This window comes from Pseudophryne corroboree, chromosome 8, assembly GCF_028390025.1.
Source record: "Pseudophryne corroboree isolate aPseCor3 chromosome 8, aPseCor3.hap2, whole genome shotgun sequence".
Taxonomy (NCBI): Eukaryota; Metazoa; Chordata; class Amphibia; order Anura; family Myobatrachidae; genus Pseudophryne; species Pseudophryne corroboree.
This window is the reverse complement of record NC_086451.1, coordinates 212,966,152-212,981,785: the sequence shown is the minus strand read 5'-3', so window position 1 is coordinate 212,981,785 and position 15,634 is coordinate 212,966,152.

Below are 15,634 nucleotides of genomic sequence, written 5' to 3'. Positions count from 1 at the left end.
AGAAGCCAACACAAGCGCCTTCACAGCCATATTCATCCCAGGAATGGACAATTGCAGCAGGCATGACCTCCATCCGGGGGAATGGGGCCTTCACCCTCAGGTGTTCCAACAACTGGTTCACCGGTGGGGCTGCCCGCAGAAAGACCTGATGGTTTCTCGTCTCAACAAGAAGCTCTGTCGTCACTGTTCAAGAACAAGGGATCCACAGGCCGCAGCAGTGGACGCCCTTGACATCGCCATGGAACTACCTGTTTGTATACCTGTTTCCTCCAATCCCTCTCATTCCAAGAGTTTTAAAAAGACTCAAACTGGAAAGAGTTCAGGAAATTCTAATTGCCCCAGATTGGCCTCAAAGGGCCTGGTACATGGACCTCCTGACCATGTCTCTGGAGGAACCCTGGCCTCTGCCGCTACTCAAAGACCTTCTTCAACAAGGACCGTTTGTCTATCCAGACTTACTGCAGCTACGTTTGATGGCTTGGAAGTTGAGAGGGAGATCTTAACTAGAAAAGGTCTCCCATCCAAGGTTATGTCCATTATGGTCCAGGCCCGTAAGGTGGTCACGTCCAAACATTACCACCATATTTGGAAGAAATATGTATCGTGGTGTGAGGGTAGAAAATATCCTCCTGCGGAATTCCGACTTGGCCGTTTTCTGCTTTTCCTGCAAGCAGGTGTGGATAAGCGCCTACGGTTAGGCTCCATGAAAGTTCAGATTTTGTCTCTCTCTATATTCTTAGAGAAACAACTAGCGGTACTCCCAGAAGTACAGACTTTCCTAAAGGGTGTTCTTCACATTCAGCCACCCTTTGTCCCTCCCACGGCTTCGTGGGATCTCAATGTGGTCTTGACCTTTCTCCAGTTGGACTGATTTGAACCCTTGCACAGGTTAGACTTGAAATGGAAGAAAGTCACGTTGCTGGCTTAAGCCTCAGCAAGGCGTGTATCAGAATTGGGGGCCTTATCCTGTAAGAGCCCATATTTGATATTTCACGAGGATAGCTCGGAGCTCAGGACTCGCCCGCAGTTTTTGCCGAGAGTGGTATTGGCTTTTCACATTAATCAACCGATAGTGGTTACGGTACTGTCTGACACATCGGTTGCTCCAAAGTCCTTTGATGTTGTGAGGGCTTTGAGGATTTACGTCAAGAGGACAGCTCGTCACAGGAAGTCTGACTCCCTTTTTGTCCTTTATGATGCTACCAAAATTGGTCGTCCTGCTTCTAAGCAGTCCATTGCTCGTTGGCTCAGGTTGACCATTCAACAAGCCTATTCAGCAGCATTGCAGCTGCCAAGTTCTATCCAGGCCCACTCCACACGGTTGGTGGGTTCTTTCTGGGCAGCTGCCCGGGGCATCTCGGTCTTACAGTTGTGCCGGGCAGCTACTTGGTCTGGTTTGAACATGTTCATAAAATTCTACAGGTTCGACACCTTGGCCAGAGATGACCTTCAGTTTGGTCGGGCGGTTTTGCAGGGGTCTCAGCACATTCCCAGCCATTCTGGGAGCCTTGGGACTTCCCCATGGTACTAATGTCACCCCAGTATCCACTAGGACATTAGAGAAAATAGGAATTTAATACCTACCGGTAATTCCTTTTCTCTCTCAAAATTCTACACACAATACCACATAATGACAATGTGAAAAAAGTTTTGTTGTGATTTTTGCAAATTTATTAAAAGAAGAAAAAAAACTAAGAAATCACATGCACATAAGTATTCACAGTAGAGATGAGCGCCGGAAATTTTTCGGGTTTTGTGTTTTGGTTTTGGGTTCGGTTCCGCGGCCGTGTTTTGGGTTCGACCGCGTTTTGGCAAAACCTCACCGAATTTTTTTTGTCGGATTCGGGTGTGTTTTGGATTCGGGTGTTTTTTTCAAAAAACCCTAAAAAACAGCTTAAATCATAGAATTTGGGGGTAATTTTGATCCCAAAGTATTATTAACCTCAAAAAACATAATTTACACTCATTTTCAGCCTATTCTGAACACATCACACCTCACAATATTATTTTTAGTCCTAAAATTTGCACCGAGGTCGCTGTGTGAGTAAGATAAGCGACCCTAGTGGCCGACACAAACACCGGGCCCATCTAGGAGTGGCACTGCAGTGTCACGCAGGATGTCCCTTCCAAAAAACCCTCCCCAATCAGCACATGATGCAAAGAAAAAGAAAAGAAAAAAGAGGTGCAAGATGGAATTATCCTTGGGCCCTCCCACCCACCCTTATGTTGTATAAACAAAACAGGACATGCACACTTTAACCAACCCATCATTTCAGTGACAGGGTCTGCCACACGACTGTGACTGATATGACGGGTTGGTTTGGACCCCCCCCAAAAAAGAAGCAATTAATCTCTCCTTGCACAAACTGGCTCTACAGAGGCAAGATGTCCACCTCATCTTCACCCTCCGATATATCACCGTGTACATCCCCCTCCTCACAGATTATCAATTCGTCCCCACTGGAATCCACCATCTCAGCTCCCTGTGTACTTTGTGGAGGCAATTGCTGCTGGTCAATGTCTCCGCGGAGGAATTGATTATAATTCATTTTAATGAACATCATCTTCTCCACATTTTCTGGATGTAACCTCGTACGCCGATTGCTGACAAGGTGAGCGGCGGCACTAAACACTCTTTCGGAGTACACACTTGTGGGAGGGCAACTTAGGTAGAATAAAGCCAGTTTGTGCAAGGGCCTCCAAATTGCCTCTTTTTCCTGCCAGTATAAGTACGGACTGTGTGACGTGCCTACTTGGATGCGGTCACTCATATAATCCTCCACCATTCTATCAATGTTGAGAGAATCATATGCAGTGACAGTAGACGACATGTCCGTAATCGTTGTCAGGTCCTTCAGTCCGGACCAGATGTCAGCATCAGCAGTCGCTCCAGACTGCCCTGCATCACCGCCAGCGGGTGGGCTCGGAATTCTGAGCCTTTTCCTCGCACCCCCAGTTGCGGGAGAATGTGAAGGAGGAGATGTTGACAGGTCGCGTTCCGCTTGACTTGACAATTTTGTCACCAGCAGGTCTTTCAACCCCAGCAGACCTGTGTCTGCCGGAAAGAGAGATCCAAGGTAGGCTTTAAATCTAGGATCGAGCACGGTGGCCAAAATGTAGTGCTCTGATTTCAACAGATTGACCACCCGTGAATCCTTGTTAAGCGAATTAAGGGCTGCATCCACAAGTCCCACATGCCTAGCGGAATCGCTCCGTGTTAGCTCCTTCTTCAATGCCTCCAGCTTCTTCTGCAAAAGCCTGATGAGGGGAATGACCTGACTCAGGCTGGCAGTGTCTGAACTGACTTCACGTGTGGCAAGTTCAAAGGGCATCAGAACCTTGCACAACGTTGAAATCATTCTCCACTGCACTTGAGACAGGTGCATTCCATCTCCTATATCGTGCTCAATTGTATAGGCTTGAATGGCCTTTTGCTGCTCCTCCAACCTCTGAAGCATATAGAGGGTTGAATTCCACCTCGTTACCACTTCTTGCTTCAGATGATGGCAGGGCAGGTTCAGTAGTTTTAGGTGGTGCTCCAGTCTTCTGTACGTGGTGCCTGTACGCCGAAAGTGTCCCGCAATTTTTCTGGCCACCGACAGCATCTCTTGCACGCCCCTGTCGTTTTTTAAAAAATTCTGCACCACCAAATTCAAGGTATGTGCAAAACATGGGACGTGCTGGAATTTGCCCATATTTAATGCACACACAATATTGCTGGCGTTGTCCGATGCCACAAATCCACAGGAGAGTCCAATTGGGGTAAGCCATTCCGCGATGATCTTCCTCAGTTGCCGTAAGAGGTTTTCAGCTGTGTGCGTATTCTGGAAAGCGGTGATACAAAGCGTAGCCTGCCTAGGAAAGAGTTGGCGTTTGCGAGATGCTGCTACTGGTGCCGCCGCTGCTGTTCTTGCGGCGGGAGTCCATACATCTACCCAGTGGGCTGTCACAGTCATATAGTCCTGACCCTGCCCTGCTCCACTTGTCCACATGTCCGTGGTTAAGTGGACATTGGGTACAACTGCATTTTTTAGGACACTGGTGAGTCTTTTTCTGACGTCCGTGTACATTCTCGGTATCGCCTGCCTAGAGAAGTGGAACCTAGATGGTATTTGGTAACGGGGGCACACTGCCTCAATAAATTGTCTAGTTCCCTGTGAACTAACGGCGGATACCGGACGCACGTCTAACACCAACATAGTTGTCAAGGACTCAGTTATCCGCTTTGCAGTAGGATGACTGCTGTGATATTTCATCTTCCTCGCAAAGGACTGTTGAACAGTCAATTGCTTACTGGAAGTAGTACAAGTGGGCTTACGACTTCCCCTCTGGGATGACCATCGACTCCCAGCGGCAACAACAGCAGCGCCAGCAGTAGTAGGCGTTACACGCAAGGATGCATCGGAGGAATCCCAGGCAGGAGAGGACTCGTCAGACTTGCCAGTGACATGGCCTGCAGGACTATTGGCATTCCTGGGGAAGGAGGAAATTGACACTGAGGGAGTTGGTGGGGTGGTTTGCGTGAGCTTGGTTACAAGAGGAAGGGATTTACTGGTCAGTGGACTGCTTCCGCTGTCACCCAAAGTTTTTGAACTTGTCACTGACTTATTATGAATGCGCTGCAGGTGACGTATAAGGGAGGATGTTCCGAGGTGGTTAACGTCCTTACCCCTACTTATTACAGCTTGACAAAGGGAACACACGGCTTGACACCTGTTGTCCGCATTTCTGGTGAAATACCTCCACACCGAAGAGCTGATTTTTTTGGTATTTTCACCTGGCATGTCAACGGCCATATTCCTCCCACGGACAACAGGTGTCTCCCCGGGTGCCTGACTTAAACAAACCACCTCACCATCAGAATCCTCCTGGTCAATTTCCTCCCCAGCGCCAGCAACACCCATATCCTCCTCATCCTGGTGTACTTCAACACTGACATCTTCAATCTGACTATCAGGAACTGGACTGCGGGTGCTCCTTCCAGCACTTGCAGGGGGCATGCAAATAGTGGAAGGCGCATGCTCTTCACGTCCAGTGTTGGGAAGGTCAGGCATCGCAAACGACACAATTGGACTCTCCTTGTGGATTTGGGATTTCAAAGAACGCACAGTTCTTTGCGGTGCTTTTGCCAGCTTGAGTCTTTTCAGTTTTCTAGCGAGAGGCTGAGTGCTTCCATCCTCATGTGAAGCTGAACCACTAGCCATGAACATAGGCCAGGGCCTCAGCCGTTCCTTGCCACTCCGTGTGGTAAATGGCATATTGGCAAGTTTACGCTTCTCCTCCGACAATTTTATTTTAGGTTTTGGAGTCCTTTTTTTTCTGATATTTGGTGTTTTGGATTTGACATGCTCTGTACTATGACATTGGGCATCGGCCTTGGCAGACGACGTTGCTGGCATTTCATCGTCTCGGCCATGACTAGTGGCAGCAGCTTCAGCACGAGGTGGAAGTGGATCTTGATCTTTCCCTAATTTTGGAACCTCAACTTTTTTGTTCTCCATATTTTATAGGCAGAACTAAAAGGCACCTCAGGTAAACAATGGAGATGGATGGATTGGATACTAGTATACAATTATGGACGGACTGCCACGGTTAGGTGGTATAAAAAAACCACGGTTAGGTGGTATATATTATAATAATAATACAATTATGGATGGACGGACTGCCTGCCGACTGCCGACACAGAGGTAGCCACAGCCGTGAACTACCGCACTGTACACTGGTTGATAAAGAGATAGTAGTATACTCGTAACAACTAGTATGACACTATGACGACGGTATAAAGAATGAAAAAAAAACCACGGTTAGGTGGTATATATTATAATAATAATACAATTATGGATGGACGGACTGCCTGCCGACTGCCGACACAGAGGTAGCCACAGCCGTGAACTACCGCACTGTACACTGGTTGATAAAGAGATAGTAGTATACTCGTAACAACTAGTATGACACTATGACGACGGTATAAAGAATGAAAAAAAAACCACGGTTAGGTGGTATATATTATAATAATAATACAATTATGGATGGACGGACTGCCTGCCGACTGCCGACACAGAGGTAGCCACAGCCGTGAACTACCGCACTGTACACTGGTTGATAAAGAGATAGTAGTATACTCGTAACAACTAGTATGACACTATGACGACGGTATAAAGAAAGAAAAAAAAATACCACAGTTAGGTGGTATATATTATAATAATAATACAATTATAGATGGACGGACTGCCTGCCGACTGCCGACACAGAGGTAGCCACAGCCGTGAACTACCGCACTGTACACTGGTTGATAAAGAGATAGTAGTATACTCGTAACAACTAGTATGACACTATGACGACGGTATAAAGAATGAAAAAAAAACCACGGTTAGGTGGTATATATTATAATAATAATACAATTATGGATGGACGGACTGCCTGCCGACTGCCGACACAGAGGTAGCCACAGCCGTGAACTACCGCACTGTACACTGGTTGATAAAGAGATAGTAGTATACTCGTAACAACTAGTATGACACTATGACGACGGTATAAAGAATGAAAAAAAAACCACGGTTAGGTGGTATATATTATAATAATAATACAATTATGGATGGACGGACTGCCTGCCGACTGCCGACACAGAGGTAGCCACAGCCGTGAACTACCGCACTGTACACTGGTTGATAAAGAGATAGTAGTATACTCGTAACAACTAGTATGACACTATGACGACGGTATAAAGAATGAAAAAAAAACCACGGTTAGGTGGTATATATTATAATAATAATACAATTATGGATGGACGGACTGCCTGCCGACTGCCGACACAGAGGTAGCCACAGCCGTGAACTACCGCACTGTACACTGGTTGATAAAGAGATAGTAGTATACTCGTAACAACTAGTATGACACTATGACGACGGTATAAAGAATGAAAAAAAAACCACGGTTAGGTGGTATATATTATAATAATAATACAATTATGGATGGACGGACTGCCTGCCGACTGCCGACACAGAGGTAGCCACAGCCGTGAACTACCGCACTGTACACTGGTTGATAAAGAGATAGTAGTATACTCGTAACAACTAGTATGACACTATGACGACGGTATAAAGAAAGAAAAAAAAATACCACGGTTAGGTGGTATATATTGTAATACAATTATGGATGGACGGACTGCCTGCCGAGTTCCGACTGCCGACACAGAGGTAGCCACAGCCGTGAACTACCGCACTGTACTGTGTCTGCTGCTAATATAGACTGGTTGATAAAGAGATAGTATACAATACATACAACAATATACTACTATACTGGTGGTCAGGCACTGGTCACCACTAGTCACACTGGCAGTGGCACTCCTGCAGCAAAAGTGTGCACTGTTTAATTTTAAATTAATATAATATTATGTACTCCTGGGGGCTCCTGCTATAACAACCTGCAGTGCTCCCCAGTCTCCCCCACAATTATTATAAGCTTTGCCTTTTATACATTGATGTGCAGCACACTGGGCTGAGCTGAGTGCACACAGACTGAGTCACACTGTGTGACTGGCTGCTGCTGTGTATCGTTTTTTTTCAGGCAGAGAACGGATATAGCAGAGAACGGATATATTATATTAAAATAAATAAAAGTTAACTAACAACAACTGCACTGGTCACTGTGGTAAACTCTGTCTGACTCTGCACAATCTCTCTCTCTCTTCTAATCTAATTTCTAATGGAGAGGACGCCAGCCACGTCCTCTCCCTATCAATCTCAATGCACGTGTGAAAATGGCGGCGACGCGCGGCTCCTTATATAGAATCCGAGTCTCGCGAGAATCCGACAGCGTCATGATGACGTTCGGGCGCGCTCGGGTTAACCGAGCAAGGCGGGAGGATCCGAGTCTGCTCGGACCCGTGAAAAAAACATGAAGTTCGTGCGGGTTCGGTTTCAGAGAAACCGAACCCGCTCATCTCTAATTCACAGCCTTTGCCATGAAGCTCAAAATTGAGCTCAGGTGCACCCTGTTTCCACTGATCATCCTTGATATGTTCCTACAGCTTAATTGGAGTCCACCTCAGGTAAATTCAGTTGATTGGACATGATTTGGAAAGGCATACACCTGTCTGTATAAGATCCCACATGTGACAGTGCATGTCTGAGCACAAACCAAGCTTGAAGTCAAAGGAATTGTCTGTAGACCTCCGAGACAGGATTGTCTCGAGGCACAAATCTTGGGAAAGGTGCAGAAAAATATTTGCTGCTTTGAAGGTCCCAATGAGCACAGTGACCTCCTTCATCCATAAATGGAAGAAGTTCGGAACCATCAGGACTCTTCCTAGAGCTTGCCGGCAGTCTAAACTGAGCGATCAGGGGAGAAGAGCTGTAGTCAGAGAGGTGACCAAGAACCCAATGGTCACTCTGTCAGAGCTACAGCACTCCTCTGTGGAGAGAGGAGAAGCTTCCAGAAGGACAACCATCTCTGCAGCAATCCACCAATCAGGCCTGTATGGTAGAGTGGCTAGATGGAAACCACTCCTTAGTATAAAACACATGGCAGCCCGCCTGGATTTTGCCAAAATGCACCTGAAGGACTCTCAGACCATGAGAAACAAAATACTTTGGTCTGATGAGACAAAGATTGAAATCTTTGTCGTGAATGCCAGGCATCATGTTTGGAGGAAACCAGGCACCGCTCATCATCAGACCAATACTATCCCTACAGTGAAGAATGGTGGTGGCAGAATCATGCTGTGGGGATGTTTTTCAGAGACAGGAACTGGGAGACTAGTCAGGATAGAGGGAAATATTAATGCAGCAATGTACAGAAACATCCTGGACGAAAACTTGCTCCAGAGCACTCTTGACCTCAGACTGGGGCGACGGTTCATCTTTCAGCAGGACAACGACCCTAAGCACACAGCCAAGATATCAAAGAAGTGGCTTCAGGACAACTCTGTGAATGTCCTTGAGTGGCCCAGCCAGAGCCCAAACTTGAATCCGATTGAACATCTCTGGAGAGATCTGAAAATGGCTGTGCACCGACACTTCCCATCCAACCTGATGGAGCTTGCGAGGTGCTGCAAAGAGGAATGGGTGAAACTGCCCAAAGATAGGTCTGCCAAGCTTGTGGTATCATATTCAAAAAGACTTGAGGCTGTAATTGCTGCCAAAGGAGCATCAACAAAGTATTGAGCAAAGGGTTGTGAATACTTATGTACATGTGATTTCTTAGTTTTTTATTTTTAATGAATTTGCAAAAATGTCAAAAACACTTTTTTTTCACATTGTCATTATGGGGTATTGGTGGTCATACTGAGTTGTTCGCTCGTTGCCGATTTTCGCTATATTGCGATTAGTCGCTTACTGCGCATGCGCAAGGTTCGCAGAGCGCATGCGGTTAGTTATTTTACACAAAAGTTAGGTATTTTACTCACGGCATAACGAGGATTTTTCATCGTTCTGGTAATCGTGGTGTGATTGACAGGAAGTGGGTGTTTCTGGGTGGAAACTGCCCGTTTTCTGGGAGTGTGCGAAAAAACGCTGGCGTTTCTGGGAAAAACGCGGGAGTGTCTGAAGAAACGGGGGAGTGTCTGGGCGAACGCTGGGTGTGTTTGTGACGTCAATCCAGGAACGAAACTGACTGAACTGATCGCAATGGCTGAGTAAGTCTGGAGCTACTCAGAAACTGCTAAGAAATTTCTATTCTCAATTCTGCGAATCTTTCGTTCGCAATTCTGCTAAGCTAAGATACACTCCCAGAGGGCGGCGGCTTAGTGTGTGCAATGCTGCTAAAAGCAGCTAGCGAGCGAACAACTCGGAATGAGTGCCCTTGTGTGTAGAATGTTGAGGGAAAAAATGAATGTATTCCAATTTGGAATAAGGCTGTAACATAACAAAATGTGGAAAAAGTGAAGCACTGTGAATACTTTCCAGATGCACTGTATATCAAATTAATCAGCACACTCTCCTTGTGCATCCTAGTGGCATTGTGTTGTGAATAAGACACATTTTCGGCAAAAAAGACGCCCAACGCAAGAAGATTCTCAAGCGACCTAGCGTGCCAAGAGGGGCTGTTTGGCATGACTGCAGCAAAGATGTATGAGGACTAGTGATGTGCACCGGACATTTTTCGGGTTTTGTGTTTTGGTTTTGGATTCGGTTCCGCAGCCGTGTTTTGGATTCGAAAGCGTTTTGGCAAAACCTCCCTGAAAATTTTTTGTCGGATTCGGGTGTGTTTTGGATTCGGGTGTTTTCTAGAAAACCCCCTCAAAAACAGCTTAAATCATAGAATTTGGGGGTCATTTTGATCCCATAGTATTATTAACCTCAATAACCATAATTTCCACTCATTTCCAGTCTATCCTGAACACCTTACACCTCACAATATTATTTTTAGTCCTAAAATTTGCACCGAGGTCGCTGGATGGCTAAACTAAGCGACCTAAGTGGCTGACACAAACACCGTGCCCATCTAGGAGTGGCACTGCAGTGTCAGACAGGATGGCACTTCAAGAAATAGTCCCCAAACAGCACATGATGCAAAGAAAAAAAGAGGTGTACCAAGGTCGCTGGATGGCTAAGCTAAGTGACCCAAGGGGCCAACACAAACACCTGGCCCATCTAGGAGTGGCACCAGGGCCGGTTCTTGGCCTTGTGGCGCCCCGGGCAAAGTATATGGGCGTGGCTTCAAATGGGGGGCGTGGTCAGTTATGCCCCCATTTATGCCCCCTGTAGCGACGCTGAAAGAAAAAATTAAATAAAAAAAAGTTTACTTACCATCCCCGTTCCTGATCCAGACCGCTGCAGGCCTCCTCCGCCGTCGCCGCTCTTCTTCTCTCCGCTCCTCGATCTATGGGAGAGACGTTATTACGTCTCTCCCATAGAACAGCATAGACAATAGAGGTCAATTATGACCCCTAGTGTCTGTGCCACTATGCTGTGCGGTGCGCGATGAGGTCATCGCGCACCGCACAGCAAAGGTCCTCTACATGAAGGGAAACTAGACAGTAGCGTCTAGTTTCCCTTCATGGAGAGGACCTTTGCTGTGCGGTGCGTAATGACGTCATCGCGCACCGCACAACTAAGGTCCTCTCAGTGAAGGGAAACTAGACGCTACGCGTCTAGTTCCCTTCAAAGCGGGGGGGCACTGCGGGGGGCACAGTGGCGGATCTTGCCCTGGTGCGGCGCCCTCCGGAAGGCGGCGCCCCGGGCAAAAGTACCGCTTGCCCGTGGCAAGATCCGCCACTGAGTGGCACTGCAGTGTCAGACAGGATGGCACTTCAAAAAATAGTCCACAAACAGCACATCATGCAAAGAAAAAAACAGGTGCACCAAGGTCGCTGGATGGCTAAGCTTGCGACCCAAGTGGCCGACAAAAACACCTGGCCCATCTAGGAGTGGCACTGCAGTGTCAGACAGGATGGCACTTCAAAAAATAGTCACCAAACAGCACATGATGCAAAGAAAAATGAAAGAAAAAAGAGGTGCAAGATGGAATTGTCCTTGGGCCCTCCCACCCACCCTTATGTTGTATAAACAGGACATGCACACTTAAACAAACCCATCATTTCAGCGACAGGGTTTGCCACATGACTGTGACTGAAATGACTGGTTGGTTTGGGCCCCCACCAAAAAAGAAGCAATCAATCTCTCCTTGCACAAACTGGCTCTACAGAGGCAAGATGTCCACCTCCTCCTCATCATCCGATTCCTCACCCCTTTCACTGTGTACATCCCCCTCCTCACAGATTATTAATTCGTCCCCACTGGAATCCACCATCTCAGGTCCCTGTGTACTTTCTGGAGGCAATTGCTGGTGAATGTCTCCACGGAGAAATTGATTATAATTCATTTTGATGAACATCATCTTCTCCACATTTTCTGGAAGTAACCTCGTACGCCGATTGCTGACAAGGTGAGCGGCTGCACTAAACACTCTTTCGGAGTACACACTGGAGGGGGGGCAACTTAGGTAAAATAAAGACAGTTTCTGCAAGGGCCTCCAAATTGCCTCTTTTTCCTGCCAGTATACGTACGGACTGTCTGACGTGCCTACTTGGATGCGGTCACTCATATAATCCTCCACCATTCTTTCAATGGTGACAGAATCATATGCAGTGACAGTAGACAACATGTCAGTAATCGTTGGCAGGTCCTTCAGTCTGGACCAGATGCCAGCACTCGCTCCAGACTGCCCTGCATCACCGCCAGCGGATGGGTTTGGAATTCTTAGCCTTTTCCTCGCAGCCCCAGTTGCGGGAGAATGTGAAGGAGGAGCTGTTGATGGGTCACGTTCCGCTTGACTTGACAAGTGTCTCACCAGCAGGTCTTTGAACCTCTGCAGACTTGTGTCTGCCGGAAAGAGAGATCCAAAGTAGCCTTTAAACCTAGGATCGAGCACGGTGGCCAAAATGTAGACCACCCGTGAATTCTGGTTAAGCGAATTAAGGGCTCCGTCCACAAGTCCCACATGCCTAGCGGAATCGCTCCATTTTAGCTCCTCCTTCAATCCCTCCAGCTTCTTCTGCAAAAACCTGATGAGGGGAATGACCTGACTCAGGCTGGCAGTGTCTGAACTGACTTCATGTGTGGCAAGTTCAAAGGGTTGCAGAACATTGCACAACGTTGAAATCATTCTCCACTGCGCTTGAGTCAGGTGCATTCCCCCTCCTTTGCCTATATTGTAGGTAGCTGTATAGGCTTGAATGGCCTTTTGCTGCTCCTCCATCCTCTGAAGCATATAGAGGGTTGAATTCCACCTTGTTACCACCTCTTGCTTCAGATGATGGTGGGGCATGTTCAGGAGTATTTGCTGGTGCTCCAGTCTTCAGCACGTGGTGGCTGAATGCCGAAAGTGGCCCGCAATTCTTCGGGCCACCGACAGCATCTCTTGCACGCCCCTGTCGTTTTTTAAAATTATTCTGCACCACCAAATTCAATGTATGTGCAAAACATGGGACGTGCTGGAATTTGCCCACATGTAATGCACGCACAATATTGGTGGCGTTGTCCGATGTCACAAATCCACAGGAGAGTCCAATTGGGGTAAGCCATTCTGCGATGATGTTCCGCAGTTTCCGTAAGAGGTTGTCAGCTGTATGCCTCTTCTAAAAAGCGGTGATTCAAAGCGTAGCCTGCCTAGGAACGAGTTGGCGTTTGCGAGATGCTGCTACTGGTGCTGCCGCTGCTGTTCTTAATGCGGGAGGCAATACTTCTACCCAGTGGGCTGTCACAGTCATATAGTCCTGAGTCTGCCCTGGTCCACTTGTCCTCATGTCCGTGGTTAAGTGGACATTAGGTACAACTGCATTTTTTAGAACACTGGTGACTCTTTTTCTGACGTCTGTGTACATTCTCGGTATTGCCTGACTAGAGAAGTGGAACCTACATGGTATTTGGTACCGGGGACACAGTACCTCAAGCAATACTCTAGTTTCCTGTGAATTAACGGTGGATACCGGAAACACGTTTAACACCGCCCAGGCTGCCAAGGACTAAGTTATCCGCTTTGCAGCAGGATGACTGCTGTGATATTTCATCTTCCTCGCAAAGGACTGTTGGACAGTCAATTGCTTACTGGACGTAGTACAAGTGGTCTACTGACTTCCCCTCTGGGATGACGATTGACTCTCAGCTGCAACAACAGCAGCTCCAGCAGCAGTAGGCGTTAGGATGCATCGGGATGCATCCTAACGATGCAAGGATGCAAGGATGCATCGGAGGAATCCCAGGCAGGAGAGGACTCGTCAGACTTGACAGTGACATGGCCTGCAGGACTATTGGCGTTCCTGTCTAAGGAGGAAATTGACACTGAGGGAGTTGGTGGTGTGGTTTGCAGGAGCTTGGTTACAAGAGGAAGGGATTTAGTTGTCAGTGGACTGCTTCCGCTGTCACCCAAAGTTTTTGAACTTGTCAATGACTTCTGATGAATGCGCTGTAGGTGACGTATAAGGGAGGATGTTCCTAGGTGGTTAACGTCCTTACCCCTACTTATTACAGCTTGACAAAGGCAACACACGGCTTGACAAATGTTGTCTGCATTTCTGTTAAAATAATTCCATACCGACGAGGTGATTTTTTTTGTAATTTGACCAGGCATGTCAATGGCCATATTCGTCCCACGGACAACAGGTGTCTCCCCGGGTGCCTGACTAAACAAACCACCTCACCATCAGAATCCTCCTTGTCAATTTCCTCCTCAGCGCTAGCAACACCCTCATCCTGGTGTACTTCAACAGTGACATCTTCAATTTGACTATCAGGAACTGGACTGCGGGTGCTCCTTCCAGCACTTGCAGGGGGCGTGCAAATGGTGGAAGGCGCCACCTCTTCCCGTCCAGTGTTGAGAAGGTCAGGCATCGCAACCGACACAATTGGACTCTCTTTGGGGATTTGTGATTTAGAAGAATGCACAGTTCTTTGCTGTGCTTTTGCCAGCTTAAGTCTTTTTATTTTTCTAGTGGGAGGATGAGTGCTTCCATCCTCATGTGAAGCTGACCCACTAGTCATGAAGAACATAGGAGACGGCATCAGCTGTTCCTTGCCACTCTGTGTCGTAAATGGCATATTGGCAAGTTTACGCTTCTCCTCAGACGCTTTTAATTTAGGTTTTTGGGTCATTTTACTGAACTTTTGTTTTTTGGATTTTACATGCTCTATACTATGACATTGGGCATTGGCCTTGGCAGACGACGTTGATGGCATTTCATCGTCTCGGCCATGACTAGTGGCAGCAGCTTGAGCACGAGGTGGAAGTGGATCTTGATCTTTCCATATTTTACCCTCCACATTTTTGTTCTCCATTTTTTAATGTGTGGAATTATATGCCAGTAATATATCAATAGCAATGGCCTACTGTACCGTACTGCTATATATTATATACTGGTGGTCAGCAAAATTATGCACTGTCCTCCTACTATATATATACTGCGCAAAACTTAAATGCACCACAGGTATGGATGGATAGTATACTTGACGACACAGAGGTAGGTAGAGCAGTGGACTACTGTACCGTACTGCTATATATTATATACTGGTGGTCAGCAAAATTATGCACTGTCCTCCTACTATATATATACTGCACAAAACTTAAATGCACCACAGGTATGGATGTTTAGTATAGTTGACGACACAGAGGTAGGTAGAGCAGTGGACTACTGTACCGTACTTCTATATGTTATATACTGGTGGTCAGCAAAATTATGCACTGTCCTCCTACTATATATATATAAATATACTGCGCAAAACTTAAATGCACCACAGGTATGGATGGATAGTATACTTGACGACACAGAGGTAGGTAGAGCAGTGGCCTACTGTACCGTACTGCTATATATTATATACTGGTGGTCAGCAAAATGATGCACTGTCCTCCTACTATATATATATATATATATATATATATATACTGCGTAAAACTTAAATGCGCCACAGGTATGGATGGGTAGTATACTTGATGACACAGAGGTAGGTAGAGCAGTGGACTACTGTACCGTACTGCTATATATTATATACTGGTGGTCAGCAAAATTATGCACTGTCCTCCTACTATATATATACTGCGCAAAACTTAAATGCACCACAGGTATGGATGGATAGTATACTTGACGACACAGAGGTAGGTAGAGCAGTGGACTACTGTACCGTACTGCTATATATTATAT